General features: G+C 36.0%; 1 non-coding gene across 1 annotated transcript; it reads right to left on the minus strand.

The window, feature by feature from the left end:
* Nucleotides 1-6,964: 6,964 nt before the first annotated feature.
* On the minus strand, nt 6,965-7,108 carry LOC119473363. Its single transcript, XR_005202571.1, has one exon. It is a non-coding gene; the product is annotated as a U4 spliceosomal RNA (small nuclear RNA).
* Nucleotides 7,109-20,084: the final 12,976 nt, after the last annotated feature.

Below are 20,084 nucleotides of genomic sequence, written 5' to 3' on the forward strand. Positions count from 1 at the left end.
AGCAAAATTAAAATTAAATATCAGAAACATCTTCCTTTAAGACAGAAGGCCAGGAGACTTGGGTAGAATCCTCATTTTGCCATTTGTTTCATTTGATTTTTATTGTTCTTATACTTGCATGAATATGTTACTTTAATAATATAGTCACTCAACATTTGTAATATATTTTGAAGTCAGTTAGTTTCATCAAATCTCTGTGGCCATTTAAGTAGTTTAACTTTATCCAAGTTAACACTCTCCTAATTGAAGAAGCTTGGCCTCAGAGTGCATGCTGCATTGACATCCCAGAATAATTTAAGGACATTTTATAAAATTTATCTTATCCTCATTAATAGACAAACTGGGATATGGAATCTACATGAAATTTAAAAACATCAAATTTTTAGGATCCTTAAACAAGAAGTTACCAGTTAGTAGAAAATACTAAATACATAAATTTTCTTTCATGGCTCAGTATGCATCGTTCCACATCCTTGGCTAATTACAATCATCTCCATAGATAACTTGGCATGGAAAAATTGGTACAGAGAATAATCTTACTAGGAGATAGTCTCACTGTGACATCATTAGGTAGTTGGAAAATTACATTAAGATATGGTTTTATCTGAGGTTTCCTTTCTGGAAATAGTCATGCTAACCTATGGAAAAACAGAAAAAAAAAAATACTACCAGAATGATTCTTCAAAATGTTTCCTGCATTGCCCCCCCCCCCCTTTTTCTTTTTCTTTTTTTTGAGACAGGGTCTTATTCTGTCAGCCAGGCTGGAGTGTAGTGGTATAATCTCAGCTCACTGCAACCTCCACCTGTCACCTCTCTGGTTCAAGTAATTCTCCTGCCTCAACCTCCAGAGTAGTGGGACTATAGGCCCATGCCAGCACATCTGGCTAATTACTGCATTTTTGGTAAAGATGTGGTTTCACTATGTTGGCCAGGCTGGTTTTGAACTCCTGATCTCAGGTAAGCCACCTGCCTTGGCCACCCAAATTTCTGGGGTTACAGTTGTGAGTCACTGCACCCTACCCCGCATTATCTTTGAAACAAGAAGCCTCTGAATGGATCAAAGATGAACAGTGGAATGGCTACTCATTATTCAAAACATTTTATGGATGATAAATCCTTTGTGAAATCTTTCATGCATTTCGCTTCCCATGTAAAATTAAACATGTTTTACATTTCATTGATTTGTTACTTATTTGACTATTTGAGGAGTATGTAAATCAAACAGACAGCAGACTACAGCAGACTAAAATTAGTGCTGGATTTTTAATTACATAAGGAAATGCCATGTAGAAAGGATTGCCATTTATTGAGACTTCTGTTTCCTATTCAAATTAAAGTCATTTGGAAAACTGTTCTCTCCTTTCATTTTCCCTTGATTTTACAAGAGAAAACCATAACCTCAGTATTTTCCACTTCTGCTGTTAAGAAAATTTTTGCAAAACTTTTTTGACAAGAAATTAACTTACAATTATCGGCAATTCTTGAAAGTTTCCAAAAGTGGTCCCATTGTCACAATAGTAACATATACACACATAAACATGTACTTTTACATAAATAAAGCATCAACAACTTAATGTGATAACCAAACCTAGGGATAAAAAAATAAAAAAACTTAGCTTACCAGATATAAAACTGTTAAGCTAGCTCAACCTACTCATTTTATTACGACATAAACTGAGGCACAAAGGCAAAACTACTTGCTCAAGTTGTTTGAATTCATTGTCAGAAAGTCAAGATAATAAAAGTAATCAAAACATTGCCAAAAAACAGGCTTAGCAAGTTACAAAGCAGTAAGATATTTTGATAACTTTGTCTTATTTGATAATCTAAAAATAATCATCAAGACCATAAAGTTGCCGGAAAGTGTGGATGGTGGATACCTTGTATTATCGTTGCCTGGGTAACTTTTGAAAATTGAGATTCCAAGGATCAGAAAGTTTAGGAAGCCCAATGTGGAATCTGGGATTTTTAACCAATTTGTCTAGTGGCTGTCATGCACACAATATTGTATTAATATTTTAATAAATAGTAATAAAATTAAGTTAACCATTAGTTTATAATTTATTAATAAAATTATTGATGAATTAATCATTAGTTTATTATTATATTAAATAGTAATAATGGTTTAAGATTAATTAAAATATTAATAGTTTCATATTTGATTACATAGATAATGTTTTTTTCTTCTTTTCCTCATTTTATACCAAAAATATCTCAATTAGTTGAAAGAAGTATCCAATGATACACAGCTGGTATGTGGTAGAGCTGGCATGCCAATCCTTACCTCCTAATTTCACCTTCTCCAACATCAATATTCTTTCATATGGCGACACTAGCATCCTTTCCAAATTCCATATTATCAGTTCTTGTTTTACTAAGAACCAAGTGGCCCTTTTAGCTTTCAGAGAGCTCTTGTTCATCATGAGTGTGAGTTGCATCCACACTTCAGCATAAAATTGAAACATACATCTAAACCCACACTCTTACTTCCTACTTCTCACTGTCTCCATTACTTATTTTAACACTGACTCCCTGGTAGATCTCAACTACAATCCAACTCTTAAGCAAATTGTAACAGGATAAACATCTCTAAGAAAAGTATTAGATGATCGATTTTCTAGAAGTTTTAGAATACAACCATTGGTACCTCTTGGGTAAATTACCAAAATTAGTGATTAAATTAAGTTTCTTTCCTTATCCTTGCCAGAACTGCAGAACTGTTATAACATCTACATGCTGCTAGTAAGTGTTCTACCATCAGCACCAAAAAAATGTGCAGAGCTTGAGATTTCTTATCTTTGGTTTTTAGTGTTTTACAAAGCCCCCTCTTTTTATATAAAGCATTTCACAAATATAATAATAAAATAAAGATTTGAATCAAGACATAGAGATATCTTATATAAATGTATAAGATTACATAAACAAAATAAAATAGATACTATATATGTACGTCAAATACCTATGTCAGAGTTTTGGGATGTAATTTTTCTACAAGAAATATAATTTTATTTGCAATGAAGCTGAATTTGGATCTTGTCAAAAACATCCCATTTTTAAAAGACAAAAATGAAGGTTGAAAACCCTGGCTACACTGGATATAGTTGGGGTTTTTTTGTTTTTGTTTTTGTTTTAATTTTTAATTTGGAAATTCCATTCTTTGTAGCACAGAAAGTATTCGCACAGTTCTACCAGTCTATCTTTGGCAATAAAACAAGCAAAACTCCGTCCCGCTATCAAATGGGAAAAACTTCAGAAAGGAAATTAACATTTCAAACAGAAGAAAGAAGAAGCGTTTACTGAGACTTGCTTTTGAATTATTTATATGTGATGATCTGTGCATTCCTTGGGGGGTTACAGCATTACAGAGAGAATAGGGAACACCTACCCCAAGAGCTGTGGGCAGTGATTCATCAACCACAACAGTGAAATGTTCCACGACTAAGAATCAAATAACACATTTCCCATAATATCTGGTTTCAAGTCTTGCTTGGCAATATAGGTTTTATCCCTCAATGAAGTTGGAGGCATAGGAAAAGCAAACTTCCTCCTGTAAAGACAATATATTTTCTGAAGTCACTGATCAACTTCTCATTAACCTAAACTTTTTTTTTTTTTTCTGAGACAAAGTTTTGCTCTTGTTGCCCAGGCTGGAGTGCAATGGCACGATCTCAGCTCACCACAACCTCTGCCTCCCAGATTCAAGTGATTCTCCTGCCTCAGCTTCCTGAGTAGCTAGGATTACAGACATGCACCACCACGCCCGGCTAATTTTGTATTTTTAGTAGATACAGAGTTTCTCCATGTTGGTCAGGCTGGTCTCCAATTTCCGACCTCAGGTGATTTCCACGTCAGCCCCCCAAAGTGCTGGGATTACGTGTGTGAGCCAATGTGCCCGGTCCAACCTATTGTATCCAGCCTCCAGCACTGGAGAGTCCTAATTACTCAGAAAAAGCATCTATAAATACTCATTTGTTTCCCTGTATACTATATAACATCTCCTCCACTAGGATTTATAAATGCTTTCTGGAGTCAGGAAGTTGTCTAATTATCTTGATAGTGGCAGAAACTAGAAAAGTGTGTATTAAAAGATGTTTGTTGAATGAATGAGAAAACAGCTTGGTTACCTGGATGAGCAATAAATCCAAATATCTAGAGAGAAACTAAAGCTTTATCAGAGAAGATAGCAGTATGATTCTAACATGGGCAGGATTGGAGGAGGGAGCAAAAACAAAGTCAGAAAATATTGGCTGGAAAATCGCTCTTAAACTTACAAGTCACGGGTTGTATCAAGTAGTTCAGAACTTAGCCTGTGAAAAGGGGCACTAGCATAATAGTTGGTATATTTTGGGTTTAAGAGTATAGACGTATGAATTTACCACATAAACAGAAATTATTTCCAACCTATAGAACAGTTATTTTCACAAACCAGAAGGGAATACATTTTGCCTAGCCCAGGGGAACACTAACCATATCATATTGTAAGTATTAAAGTCCCAACAGCCTTGAAAAGAAATAAAAGCAACTTTATTATTCCCCCTTCTATGATTTTAGAAACAAATGTTTCCATCAGGAAATATGTGCTACCAAAACACATCATTTTCCCTAAAAATTCCAGTTAGACAGTTAAAATCAGTATTGAATTGTTTGCCCAAATAAATATTATGTGTTAAAAGCACAAACATTTTTACTGGAGATGTTATAATTTAATATGAAATAACTTCTCCTGGTAGGAAAATATGACTGCTTCGTAGAGATATTTTAATGTAACTTTGTATTTTAGCTAAGATTACACTCTCATGATTCAGAAAAATCACTGACTCTTTTACTTTCTTTCCTTATCATATTTTGTTTCTTTTCCTACTAAATAATGTTTAATGAAAACTTAGATATTTTCATTTACTGGCTCCCAAATGATCCAGGCAGATAAAAGGAATAATCCTTAAGATATAATGAATCTGTTGTCCAGGTTTCACTTTACTACCATCTAAGCCCTCCACAAATGTCTGGCATCTAAGTCTGGAAAATTCTTATGAGTAGATTCTTGCTCCTAGTAATATCTGATTACCTTTTCAAGAATTTCCCTAACATTACATTTAACAAAAGAATCTTAAAACCCTCAGAAATTTTACCCACCAGTAGACTATTAACTATACTTTCTACCCAATTGATCTTATTTAAGATTGCTCCATTTTTGCTCCTTTCTATACAATATGGTCATTTCGCAGAAATAATCACATGTCCCAAGTGAGTGTGGCCACAACTGATGAGGCTTACTGTATCATAATAACTCTCTTTTTTAAAAGGTACAGTATCAGTATTGACTTAAAGGAACCACAGAGTGGTGTTACTAGGAAAGCAATTAACTATTAGGATGAGCTAAATGAACATATTTTAAAGTCTATAAGCTACATTGTAGTTGGAAATATAAAATGTGAAAATGTCATCACTGAGGCTAGTGATATAATGTTTTAGACTCTATTAACATGATTAGGCTTCAAAATAAGATATAATCAAATTAATAATTGCATCTTCTACATAATTTTAAGAATAAGCCTTTAATAAAATCAGTATGCATTCTAATTGTTTATTTACACAATATTAATATTCAGACAGAAGGATCACTAAAGCACAGTTAATTAAATATAAATTAATGTGGTGGAATATTTAATTATCTTTTCTACACCTCACGACTAATGATTATGTAAATGCCTTGCATTTAATCTTGTTGCCAGGAAATTAACTTAATGGCCTTCAGCAAATGAACATTTTGTATGCATTACAGGACACTTTATCTAAATTTTAACAGCATGGTATTAGTTTCAGATAATAACATGATTACACATTTTAAAATATATGAATATATACAATAGTTTTACCCCTTTCCCCACCTTTTTTTTTTTTAACAAAAAGGAAACTGAAATGGTTCAGATATCATTCAATAACTCAGGTTCTGTAGTGTGAAAGGTTTCTTCACTCATCTATAGCGAGAGCCAAGTCCTTTTAAATAAAAATACTTCAACAGAGAAAAGGCAAGTCCCTTTGCAGTGGACAGTTAAATCGATAATTTCACACAATGCCACCTCTAGAAGTTAATCACTTTGGATGTCAGTGGGTGGCAGGAACATCCACACTCTAAGTGAATTCTCCAAGCTTTGGGGATTTTGTGAAGTGCCAGCACTTTTGGATGTGTTAAGAGAGTCTGGAGACTTGTGGGTCTCTCAAGGAATCTAAGATCAGGATTAATTACAAGTCTCATTAGATATCACTAAAAATATGGGAGGCAGAGATTTAATTTGCCAAGGTCAGATTCTTGTTATGAATAGTTCCAATGAGTAGTCATTCTGGATAGAAGCGATCTGTCTTGTACCGGATTTGAGACCTCGACATGGGGACACTAGGCAGATGAATAATCAGCCATTTCCCATTTCACTGACCACAGCATATGCCTTTGCACCCCCATCTACACTCTTACTCACTACTGCAGACGGATAGCACCAGCATTTCACTTCCTGGGGGTGCTTTTTGACACCAGAAACCACGTTGCTGTTTAACTGGCAGGTCACTTTACAAGTTTCTGGTATTCAGCATATCTCATCCTGGCAGCCACAATGATTAAAATTGGTATATTAATGGCTTGGCTACCTTAAGAGGCACAAGTTTTATACTGACACCCAGAGTTTCCTGTTAGAAGTAAGCTCTATTTACCCATGGGAAGTGGTTTGATAAGGCATCTTTTTTTTTTTTTTTTTAAATTTTTATTTTATGTCCAGGGTTACATGTACAGATCTGTTATATAGGTAAATTGTGCCACGGGAGTTTGGTGTGCGGATTATTTCATCACTCAGGTAATAAGCATAGCACCCAATAGGCAGTTGTTTTATCCTCACCCTCCATCCTCAAGTAGGCCTTGGTAGTCTGTTGTTCCTCTCTCTCTCTCTTTTTATTTATTTATTTATTTTTTATGTCTCCGTAGAGGCTGTCAGTCAAAAATTCCCAATGCCAACTATATTTCAAGTTGTCATGGTGGGGTATTGGGAAAAGTTTTCAATGAGCCATATCGCACCTCAGTTAAACCTCATTGGCTACAATACTGCCACTGTACAAAGCTGTGAGAACATGCAATATTTGCCTTTCTGTTTCTGCATTAGTTTGTTTAGAATAATGGCCTCCAGCTTCAACTATGTTGGTGCAAAGGACACGATCTCATTCTTTTTTATGGCTGCATAGTGTTCCATGGTGTATATGCATCTCATTTTCTTTATTCAGCCTACTGCTGATGGGCATTTAGACTGATTTCGTATCTTTGCTATTTTGAATAGTGCTGTGATGAACATATGTGTGCATGTGTCTTTATGGTAGAGTAACTGATATCCCTTTGGGTATATACCCAATAATTGGATTGCTGGGTCAAATGGTAATTCTGCTTTAAGTTCTTTGAGAAATCACCACAGAGCTTTCCACAATGGCTGAACTAATTTGCATTCCTACAGGCAGTATATAAGCATTCCCTTTTCTCTGCAACCTTGCCAACATCTGTTATTTCATGATTTTTAATCATAGTCATTCTGACTGGTATGAGATGGTATCTCATGGCAGATAAGGCATCTTTTACTACCTCCCTTCTCTACTTCACTTTTCAACTCCCATACCAGTGTGTATCTCACATTTTAAATAAAGCCCTTGCATTTATATCTTTATTCAGCTTCTGCTGCTGGGGGAATCCAAACTAAGACATTGAGTTTGCTTGCTAGCAGGGAAATAAATGTAGTTAGACCTAACATTGAGATCAGGACATTAGAAAATTGCATTAGAATTAACACAAGATCCAAGAACTTCTAGATTTACTGGAACACAGCCATTCTTCTCTCGCTGAGTCCTTGAATAAGATTTTTATAAAAATAACTATTAAGATAGCTAATATGTGATACATAATGTCTACATAATGTGTAGACACTTTTAAGTGCATTACAAATAGTATCTCATTCCATTCTCAGAAAAAAAATGCATAATGTAGAAACTATTATAATTGCTCCAAATATGGTGACTTATAAAAACCATGTATTTTATTAAACTTCATCATTGTGGGAATCGGGAATTCAGGCAAGTCTGGGTTGAATAATTCTGTTCCTCATGACATTGATGGAGGTCACTTTTATTTAGCTGAAGGATGGGCTAGTCTACAAAGCCCAAAGGAGTTTCACTCGCTCATCTGATACAGTGGTAAGAATAACCAGGCTGAGCTTACTGGGGGCTGCCAACCACAGCACATACACCTGGGGTCTCCAGTGTGATGGTCTCATATTGAGGGACTGTGTTAAGGAAAGCCAAGTCCACAAAGGGCGAGGTTTCAAAGTCAGGAATCTCCCAGCGCCATGCCTCCATCTATGTCCACATCCCCAGAAAGTAAAGCTCTTTGTCTGACTTTCCCGCCGTGGGGGAAGTGGAAATTCCAAGTGTGCTTCTTTGTTCAAAAAGCCAGGGAAAAGCTCGGGGAGGAAAGGCCTCTGCTGCGACCTAGCAGCCAATCCGGTATCAGAGTCAAATATCAAACACTCCAGAGGAAGTTTGAAAGAACTCCTCTCCTTGGACGAGAACATGAATGCAGTGAGAATAACTCTAACGTTGAAAACCCACTGCTCCTTACCTATACGGATTCCTCCTTTGGATCTGTCGCAAGGTAGAGTAGAAGCTCTCTCTCTCCTCCTCTCTCTCTCTCTCTGCCTAATAAATCGCTCTTTGCAAAATTTTGGGTCCACGGTATTTATTCAAACGGTAAGCTCACCGCGCCTCCATGGCCCTTTTCCCCATTCCTAGGACAAGAGGACCTGAGCACATCAGGGAAAACATCAGATCAGAGAACTGGAAGCATCTTCGGGATGCCCCCACAGCTCTGCTCCCATCCCGAGATCTCATCCCGTGCTCATCTTTGTAAACGCCCATTTACAATACGGTTTAACTTCTTACATGGTAGCTCAAGAATTCCAGAGAGGTCCCAAAAGAAAGATGGGTAAGCTGTCTGTCCTTAAGGCATGGACCTAGAAACTGACACTACTTCAAGGAACACGGGAGTACAAGTAAATATTCTCACCACAAAATGTGTTACCAAGCAATCAATAGGCTTGCTTCCCAATGCGCATAGAAGCCAATACCATGTCACCAGCTCTTGGGAAAAGAAAAGCCGTACTGTGAGTCGACCAGCAACGAGAAAGAAGAAAACACTCAAATCTGTCTCCTTGAGCTGGGGTTTGGGTCGGGTTTTATAAGAATAGGGTAGTAAATGTGATCTGATTGGCTCTTGCAGTGAGGTGATGCTGGAAAGCATGATCTGACTGGATCCTGCCATAGGATGATGCCAGAGATCAATCTGATTGAATCCTGGATCCTGCCATGTAGGGTCTACATCTTAATTCTGTCCCCATTCCTGGGTCCAAGTGCTTAGATTTCCCCCATGATTGCATGCTTAGTTCATCCAGGCATGTTCAGATTATGTGACCTTTAACCTAGAGGTCCGTGGCAACTGAAAAACAGCTCACAACTTTGTTATGTAAAAGTTGAATCAGATTGGTCTGATGTAATTACAAACTGATAACTATGGAGGTAATACATATGTTAATTAGCTTCATTTAATCATTCTACATTTTGTACATATACCATAACATTACATTGTATGCCACAGATATGTTCAATTATTATTTGTCAATTTAAAATAAAACTTAAAAAAAACTGGACTATGTTACTTCTGCTGTGTTCTCTTGGCCAAAAGAGTTGTTTCGAGTTGGAGGGGAGGGAGAGAGAATCTGCAACCAGCTTTGATTTTCCACAATAGATTAAGTATAAGTAGCTTGCCTGAGTAATTGGTAGAGACAAGATTTCAACTCAGAAAGGCTAACTCCAATGCCTAACTCTTAACCAATATACTTTGCTTCCTCCTATTTAATAAATAATAAAAATGCAAAAGCAAACTAATATTTTTATTCATTTGTATCCATAAACCAACTCAGAGAATTCTTATAACTTGAACCATAGGTAGCACTGTTTTTCCTAAACTAAGTTAGAATAATAATTAACATATAAAAGAGTGCCTGACACATTATAAATGAAAAATTTCAGTATCACTTTTTTAACTATTCACTCCAAAAATAAAGTAGAATCAATGGGAAATGCAAAAATAAAACGCTAATTCTCAGATAACTTACCCTCACAGGAAGACTTTGTTTCAGGTACAATAAATAGCTGCCTTTCACCATGCAATTATAAATTTCAGATTTTGGATGCCCTGATGAACATGCAATTGCCTTTCATCATGTATTTTATTCAAGGGCTAATCAATATAATATCTATATTTAAGTATCTTCAATAGGCAGTTATTAAGGATGCGTCTAATTTTTAATGGGCCCTGTGTTCCCCATTTGTTATTGTTTATTCATATATAGAAGACATTTTATTACCAGCTGAAATATCCTATAAAGAACCCATTTTTTTCTTAGAGCATGTCTGCTTTATCATTAGATGTCTTTAGTAGGCTATAAAATAACTTCTTATCTCTACCTGTCTCAGTATGGCAGAGATGAGAAGTCTCATCTTTGTTAAAAAAGATAACTGCCAGATACTGAGTTCAACAAATCTTTTCTTGCAGTTCTTTGGGTTCTTTGTGATTACTCATTATTCAGAAAGTTTCAGGAGTGTGGACTTCAACAGTGACAGGTTTACAATTTTAAACATATAGTATTTAGTATGGTACCTTAAATATATTCTTTGGTCATTGCTTTTTAATGAGCTTTCATATATACTCTACTATGAAAGCTCATTAAAAAGCAACAATTATTTTGGAGAAAAATGCTGGGATATTATGTAGTATTAAGTTTACATATATACTGTAATTATATCTATATATACACACACACTGTAATTTATAGATTAAATATTATCAGTCATTTCCCTACAGTCTATATGAGTTTGAATCTGTAAAATGTCTATATAAAGATTAATTCAAAGCACAAGAAAGAAACAATGTTCTTTATATTTCACGAATTAATTTTCAAAATATTCTAAAATCTTAGTAATCTAGCCTATCTTGATGCATGCAACATGAATTTATCTCTTGTAACTTGATAATGGTTCTAAACACATAACTGCTCTAGTTAACAATGAAGAAGAAAGTTGCAAGTCCCCGGTTATGATAATTTCTCTATCATACAAGTATCATTTCATACTTGAATTTGTGCTGAATCTGAAACCCTTAACTCTATGTAAACATCTTCCATTTAAATTTCATCTTAATGAAACTAAACTTACGCATAAGAAAGCCCCACAGGTTTGCTTTCTAAGCAAAACTGAAAACAGAGTAGATAGGCTTCCCCTCTGCCCTTACTTCAGGAAGCAGGAACCAAGGACAAGTCAGGCAAGTTTATTAGATATTATCATTTCTAAGAATTCCAACTTCTAATTACAAAGAGCTGCGTTTTTTGATGACAATCTCTCACTGGATTTGAGTTTCTTCCCTTTTCTCTGTTGACAGTTTAAAGTGAAATTACTACTGTATTTCCAAAAGAGGAATTTGATGACTAGGACTAAGTATTGTCCAATTTTCAAAACTGTCTGAATTAAGTTCAGAAGAAAAGAGAAAAAGGAGAAAGAAAAGAAAAATAATATCAGCATACACAAATATATTCACACATCTACATGCTCATATCTATGGTATAGCTGCATGTTGGGATATTACATAGCATTAAAATGATATGCACGATAAATATGATTTTAACAACACAGATAATGCTGATGTTCTCTAGCAAGAACAACATAGAAAAAAAAGAATATACTCTTCACTTTATAAAAATCATTATGTATGTGTTTATATAATTGTATTAAGAAGTATATTTTATATGTGATAAAGTTACTGTATTTTTTCCATAATATCCTACATTAGAAAAATTCTCCCAAAATATAGGGGTGGAAATTATAGTTTACATTTTTAAAAATAAATTTCCATTGGTTAATGGAAATAAAGATATGCAGAGTCTTTGAATAGTGATTGCTTGATATCTTCATTTGTTCCTTAATATACTCTCCTTATCCTTTTCCATCTTGTGAATTGAATTGAGGATTTCTCTAGCTCTCTGGATTCCGGGTTCAGGCAACGAGAAAACTGGCAAGATAGTGGGAGAGTAAAAAGAGTGGTATCCAGATATTTACCTGGTCAGAGATTAAGAGTGGCTGTCTTAGAGTACTGAAGATTTAGCATCTGTCAAGTGGCCCTCTCCTATAGCTCGTGCATTTTCTCTCTCTCTCTCTCTCTCTCTCTCTCTCTCTCTCTCTCTCTCTCCCCTCTGCCACCTCCCCCCCCCCATCTAGTAATTACTTCTTCTCTTGTCTCTAAAGGCTTAGTTTGCATTAGTGGCTCTCCACTGGTGCTAGCCCTGGGGTGGCGCTTCACCATGTGTTATTTTCCTTTTACCAACACACTTAGGTTAGAGACACAATGGAGGAAAGTGAAATTGTTTTTGTTTTTTTTAAATGAGATTTAGAATTTACTCATGCATTTACTTTCAACATTACTTTCCATGTTTCTGTAGAAGAAATAATTTAGAGGTATTTGCTTAATTTTTTTACGTAAAGTATAACAGCCTAACAGGTTCACCTTGCCCACTGCCTAGACAGAGTCGATTTATCAAGATGGGGGAATTGCAATGGAGAAAGAGTAATTCATACAGAGCTAGCTGTGTGGAAGACCGGGGTTTCATTATTACTCAAATCAGTCTCCCAGAGCATTCAGAGATGGGAGTATTTAAAAATAATTTGGCAAGTAGGAGCTTGGGAAGTCGAGAGAGCTGTGTGGTCAGGTTGGAGATGGAATCAGAGGAAGATCCAAGTGAGGTTTTCTTGCTATCTTTTGTCCCTGGTTGGGATCACAAAACTTGCTGAGCCAGATTACATGTCTGGATGTCATCTGCTAAGCCAATGAGTGCGTGGTCGGTAAACTATCCCAAGCACTGCATTTCACTTTTAGGTTTTACAACAGTGATGTGATCCCTAAGAGCAATTGGGGGAGGTTCAGACTCTTGCAGCCAGAGGCTGCATGACCACTAAACCATAATTTCTAATCTTGTAAGCTAATTTGTTAGTTGTACAAAGGCAGACTTGTCCCCAGGCAAGAAGTGGGTCTTTTCAGAAAAGGACTATTATCAATTTTGTTTCAGAGTCAAACCATAAACTAAATTCCTTCCCATGGTCAGTTCAGCATAAGCCCAGGAATGAACAAGGACAGTTCAAAAGTTAGAAGCAAGATGGAATCGGTTAGATCTGATCTCTTTCACTGTTATAATTTCCACAGTTATAATTTTTGCAAAGATGGTTTAAAAGTACTTCTTTACTTGCTGTTTGAAAGCTGAACTAGTGGAAAACAAATACCTCCTTACAGAGAGTGAAAAGATCACTCAATGTTTCTTTCAACTTGTATTTGATTAATCTTTACTACATGCCAGACGCTATAGATAGTATCTAGGCACAGATAACACTGTGAATTAAAATGTCCATGGACGACCTGGACAAGGTTTGCAGTCAAAAAGGAGAAGCAAACATTACCAACACAAATGAAGTATAAAAAAACAGGATATGTGTCTCAAAGCCAGGGAACATGCATATGAGAAACTTTATGGCAATAAGACTTGAGTGCAGCAGTCAGGAAAGAGTGTTTGTTAAGAGAAAAAAACAAATTCCTCTTAACATTTACTATGTAAAGGTAGGTAAGGACCAACGGAGGATTCTGGAGAGCTTTCTAAATATGGAAGCCACTGGGAAACGTACAGGGCTGCCTTAAGTGAATGGAGGCATGGTGAGTTTGAGCAGGATAGAAAGATTAGAACAAAGAGACTGGATGGAGGGAAAGTAGTGGTAGAAATGGTAGAGACTGCAGAGAAAATTGGCCCCAACCAGCACAGAAGTATGGGAAAGTGCTTTGTCATTTCCTAAGGGCAAAATCAGACTTTAAAATCTTTTACAACAGTGGTCCCCAAACTTTTTTGCACCAGGAACGAGTTTTGTGGGGGTGGAAGGTTCAAGGGGTTGCAGGGCGGTTTGTGGATGAAAGCATTCCACCTCAGAGCATCAGATATTAGATTCTCATAAGAAGCTTACGACCTAGATCCCTCGCATGCACAGTTCACAATAGGGTTCATGCTCCTTTGAGAATCTAATGCCACTGCCGATCTGCTTGCAGACTGGTTCCTAACCGGCTACAGACTGGTAGGGGTCTACGGCCCAAGGGTTGGGGACTCCTGTTTTAGAAGACATTACACAAAAATGATAGGCCGGACGTGGTGGCTCACACCTGTAATCCCAGCACTTTGGGAGGCTGAGGTGGGTGGATCACCTGAGGTCAGGAGTTCAAGACCAGCCTGGCCAACATGGCGAAATCCTCTATCTACGAAAAAGTACAAAAATTAGCCAGTCATGGTGGCACGTGCCTGTAACCCCAGCTACTCAGGAGGCAGAGGCAGGAAGAATTACTTGAACCCAGAAGGCGGAGGTTGCAATGAGCCAAGATCACACCATTGAACTCCAGCCTGGACAACAGAAGGAGACGACTTCATCTCAAAAAAAAAAAAAAAAAAAAAAAGATCAATCTGAATTGAATGTCTGTTTTGAATATGCTGGATGGGTTTCTAAGCAACCACATATACATTTTTTAAATCTATAAAAATGAATCTTGTTCAGACTATAAGTAAATGAGACGAAATTTAGATGTTTTTTGAGATAAGCATGTACTAGGAAGGAAAAAACTATTCCACAGGGGTCAAGGTAACGAACTCTTGAATTTTCTTTTTGGAATAAGTGCTATTGAATCATCTGTACATCTGTTTGTTAAAAGCATTCTTGTGTGTGTGTGTGTGCATGTGTATTTCACAAAGAAATCAATAAATGTTTTATAGAGCCAAATGCTTCATATTCATTTATCTCTATTTAACTTTGAGAAGCTTATTACCCACAGAAGCTAATTTAGGACAAATAAAAGCAACTCATAGTTCATCAAGAAGTGTATGATTCTCATTAGTATAAAAATTTGGTTTTGACATGGAATTACAACAATAAAAATGTACTTTGCCATTTCATTTATATTTGTGAATATGAGGGTCAATAAAAGTCACCTAAAATAGCTGTAAATGGCTGCACATTTGGGGTCCAAATCAATGAGATAAACAATGTACTCTCCTGGTCTAGAGAGCAGTTGTCCACGTACATGTATTTAAATACATGTGAGAAAATACACATTCACATGCACATAATATGAGAGTAGATGCTAATTATTAAGAACTATAATAATCATTAAGTGTGATTAATGACTGATAAGTAAATAAGATCATTCCATTGAGTTCAATTACATAAAGTAAGACTTACTAGATCTCTCAGAAAAATGAAGAGATAGAAATAATAACACAAGATGCATATACTTTAAAAAGTAGGTCTTAGTACCCTGAAGTGAATTGGAAATATGTATTTTCTATGTTGTACTTTATATGTCAAGGAGAATCTTAAACATTGAAAGAGTGAGGAGACAAATTGAACTTTAACATTATAAGTAAACAGCTCTTGAAGCTAATTTATAGAGAGAGACAATAGAGAGAGGGACAGGTGGACACAGCATAGTACAGCTTTACTTTTCTGTCCAGCTGAAAGGTTTTTTTGAAAGGTGAGCACACCTATGCAATAATCACATAATTTGAGGTATAGAATATTATCAGAACCAGATGTCCTCCTTCTTGGACCCTCCAATTCAATAGATTCTGAAAGAGTAATTGCTATTTTGACTTCTGTTGCTATAAATTAGTTTTGTCTGTGTTTCTACTTTATGTGAACGGAATCATGTGTATGTACCTGTTCATTTCTAGCTTCTTTTCTTTAACATTATTTATCTGAGATTCGTCAATGTTGGTTTTTTTTTTTTTTTTTTGTAATCTCAGGGTGTTCCATTTTGAGAATATAATACAATATATTTTTCTGCTCTCTATTATTTACATTCCTTCCACTTTTGTGCCATTATGTTAGTGCTTCTAAAATTAATGCTCTACATTTCTATGGATGTAATATATGTGCAATCCTGTTGATAGGTGGTCAGAATAGCCCCCCTTTAAAAGATGTCTGTGCCTTATCCCCAGAATCTCAAATATGTTACATTATATGTCAGAAAGCAATTATGATTGTCTGTAGAATTAATGTTTTGAATCAGCTGATCTTAAAATGAAGAGATGGTTATCTTAAAATGGTTATCTTAGAGATAACCATCTTAAAATGGTTATCTTAGGTTAACCAATCAAGCCCAGTGTAACTACAATGGTTCTTAAACCTGGAAGAAGGAGAAAGAAGAGAGCCAGAAAGATGGCAGAGCAAGAAGGACTCAGATATATGTTGCTGGCTTTCAAATTGTAGGAATGGGTTCCTAAGCTGAGGAATCCAGGTGACCTCTAGAAGCTGGAAAATGCAAAGAAACAGATTCTTCCCTACAGGCACCAAAATGAATACAGCCTGCCAACACCTTGGTTTTAGCTAAGTGATATTTATTTCAGATATCAGACATCCAAATTGTAAGATAATAGATTCATGTTTTAAACCATTAAGTTTGTGGTAATTCAGAACTTAGTATCAAGGTGCTAAAATATATCATATGGGCATTCAATTAACCAAGACCATTTATAAAACAATCTTACAATTATATACTGCAGTAGCAACTTTACTGTAAAGAAAATGATTATATGTGGGTCTGTTTCCATAGCCTTTATGATACTTCACTGGTGTGTTCATGTATCTTCACACCAATGTTGTACTGTCTTAGCTGTAGTTTTACAGTAAGTCTTAATAAGTGGTAGTGTAAGTCTTCAAGCTTCTTTGATGATATTAATCTGATTCTAAAACTTACATTGAAGTGCAATTGTAACAAAAAAAATGTTAAAACTTTGTGATTGCATTGATTTTACAGAGAAATTTGGGAAAAACTGACATTTTAAGAATATTGAGTCTTCAGATTCATGAATATGGAATAGCCTTTTATTTATTAGGTCCTCCTCGTTTGTAATGTATTTTTCTTTTTCTCTTTGGACATAATGACATCTGGGCTTATAGTGAACGTATAGGAAAGTCTTTAAGATTTAATTTCTGAGACATTTCAGTTTGTTTTTCTGTCAGTTTGGTATTAACTGGTGATTTTAAAGGAATTCATTTATTTCACCTAAATCTAAAATTTTACTGGCACCAAAGTTTATAGTATCCTCTTATTATCATTTTGGTATGTCGCCTTTACATTCTTGCCAATGAAAACCTTTTTCTCCTCTCTTATTTGTTTGAATAAATCTTACCAACAGTGATTATTATATTTATCTTCATCATAATCTCTCCCCTATAGATTATACAGTAATACAGACACCATAATGCAGACCATCACCATTAATAATAATAGTAAAAAGAGGCCGGGAGCCATGGCTGATGCCTATAATCCTGCACTTTGGGAGGCTGAGGTGGTGGATCACTTGAGGTCAGGAGTTCAAGACCAGCCTGGCCAACATGGTGAAACCCAATCTCTACTAAAAATAAAAACATTCACCCAGGAAGGGTAGAGGGCACCTGTAATCCCAGCTACTCGGGAGGCTGAGGCAGGAGAATCACTTGAATCTAGGAGGAGGAGGTTGCAGTGAGCCAAGATGGTGCCACTGCACTCCAGCCTAGGTAACGGAGCAAGAATCTGTCTCAAAAATATATAAAAATTTAAAAAATAATAATAGTAGCCCTCTCCTTCTCAGAGGAAGCCATTAGGGACTGTCCCCTTCACTCCGACCCATGTACTGCACTTACGCCATGGTCTTTACAACCCGCAGACCAGGAGATTCCCTCTGGTATCTAAAACAACAGGGACTTCGGTTTCAAGTACAAAACTGGGTGGCCATTTGGGAAAACACCAAGCTAGCAGTAGTAGTTTTTTTTGTTTTGCGTTTTGTTTTTTTGTTTTTTGCATACCCCAGTGGCACCAGAGATGCCAGCAAGACAGACTATTCACGTCCCTATAAAGGGGGCTGAAGCTGGGTAGCCAAGTGATCTGGCTCGGTGGGTTCTACTGCCGTGAAAACCAACAAGCATATCCAGGACTTGAACACAGATCTGGACCAAGCAGACCTAATAGATATCTACAGAACTCTGCACCCCAACACCACAGAATATACATTCTTCTCAGTACCATATCATATTTATTCTAAAACTGACCACAAAATGGGAAGTAAAATGCTCCTCAGCAAATGCAAAAGAACGGAATCATAACAGTCTCTTAGACCACACTGCAATCAAATTAGAACTCAGGATTAAGAAACTCACTCAAAACCACACAACTACATGGAAACCGAACAACCTGCTCCTGAATGACTACTGGATAAATAATGAAATGAAGACAGAAATAAAGATGTTCTTTGAAACCAATGAGAACAAAGACACAACATACCAGAATATCTGGGACACATTTAAAGCAGCGTCTAGAGGGAAATTTACAGCACTAAATGCCCACAAGAGAAAGGAGGAAAAAAAATCAAAAATTGACACCCTAATGTCACAATTAAAAGAAATAGAGGGGCAAGAACAAACAAATTCAAAAGCTAGCAGAAGACAAGAAATAACTAAGATCGGAACAGGCCTGAAGGAGATAAAGATACAAAAAACCGTCAAAAAAAAATCAATGAATTCAAGAGCTGGTTTTTTTAAAAGATCAACAAAATAGATAAACCACTAGCCAGACTAATGAAGAAAAGAGAGAACAATCAAATAGATGCAATAAAAAATGATAAAGGGGATATCATCACTGATCCCAAGAAATACAAACTACCATCAGAGAATGCTATAAATACCTCTATGCAAATAAACCAGTAAATCTAGAAAAAAATAGATAAATTCCTGGACACTTACACACACTCAAGACTAAACCAGGAAGAAGCTGAATCCTTGAATAGACCAATAACAAGGTCTGAAATGGAGGCAGCAATTAATAGCCTACCAGCCAAAAAAAGTCCAGGACCAGACAGGTTCACAGTTGAATTCTACCAAAGGAACAAAGAGAAGCTGGTAGTATTCCTTCTGAAACTATTCCAAACAGTACAAAACAGGGAATCCTCCCTAACTCATTTTATGAGGCCAACATCATCCTGATACAAAAACCTGGCAAACACAACTAAAAAGAAAATGCAGGCCAATATCCCTAATGAACATTGATGCGAAAATCCTCAATAAAATATTGGCAAGCCAAATCCAACAGCACATCAAAAAGCTTATCCAACACATTCAAGTTGGCCTCATCTCTGGGATGCAAGGCTGATTCAACATATGCAAATCAATAAATGTAATTCATCACATAAACAGAATTAAAGACAAAAACCACATGACTATCTCAATAGATGCAGAGAAGGCCTTCGACAAAATTCAACAACCCTATATGATAAAATCTCTCAATAAACTAGTTATTGATGGAACTTATCTCAAAATTATAAAAGCTATTTATGACAAACCCACATCCAATATCATACTGAATGGGCAAAAACTGGAAGCATTCCATTTGAATACTGGCACAAGACAAGAATGCCTTCTTTCACCACTCCTATTCAACATAATATTGGAAGTTTTAACCAGGACAATGAGGAAAGAAAAAGAAATAAAGGATATTCAATTAGGAAAGAGGAAGTCAAATTGTCTCTATTTGCAGATGGCATGATTGTATATTTAGAAGATCCCATCATCTCAGCCCAAAATCTCCTAAAGCTGATAAGCAACTTCAGCAAAGTCTCAGGATACAAAATCTATATGCAAAAATCACAAGCATTCTTATACACCAATAACAGAAACAGAGCCAAATCATGAGTGAACTCCCATTCACAATTGCTACAAAGATATTAAAATACCTAGGAATATAATTAACAAGGGTTGTGAAGGACCTTTTCAAGGAGCAATACAAACCACTGCTCAAGGAAATAAGAAAGGACACAAACAAATGGAAAAACATTCCATACTCACAGTTAGGAAGAATCAATATCATTAAAATGGCCATACTGCCCAAAGTAATTTAA

This window comes from Cebus imitator, unplaced genomic scaffold (genome assembly GCF_001604975.1).
Source record: "Cebus imitator isolate Cc_AM_T3 unplaced genomic scaffold, Cebus_imitator-1.0 Scaffold151, whole genome shotgun sequence".
Taxonomy (NCBI): domain Eukaryota; kingdom Metazoa; phylum Chordata; class Mammalia; order Primates; family Cebidae; genus Cebus; species Cebus imitator.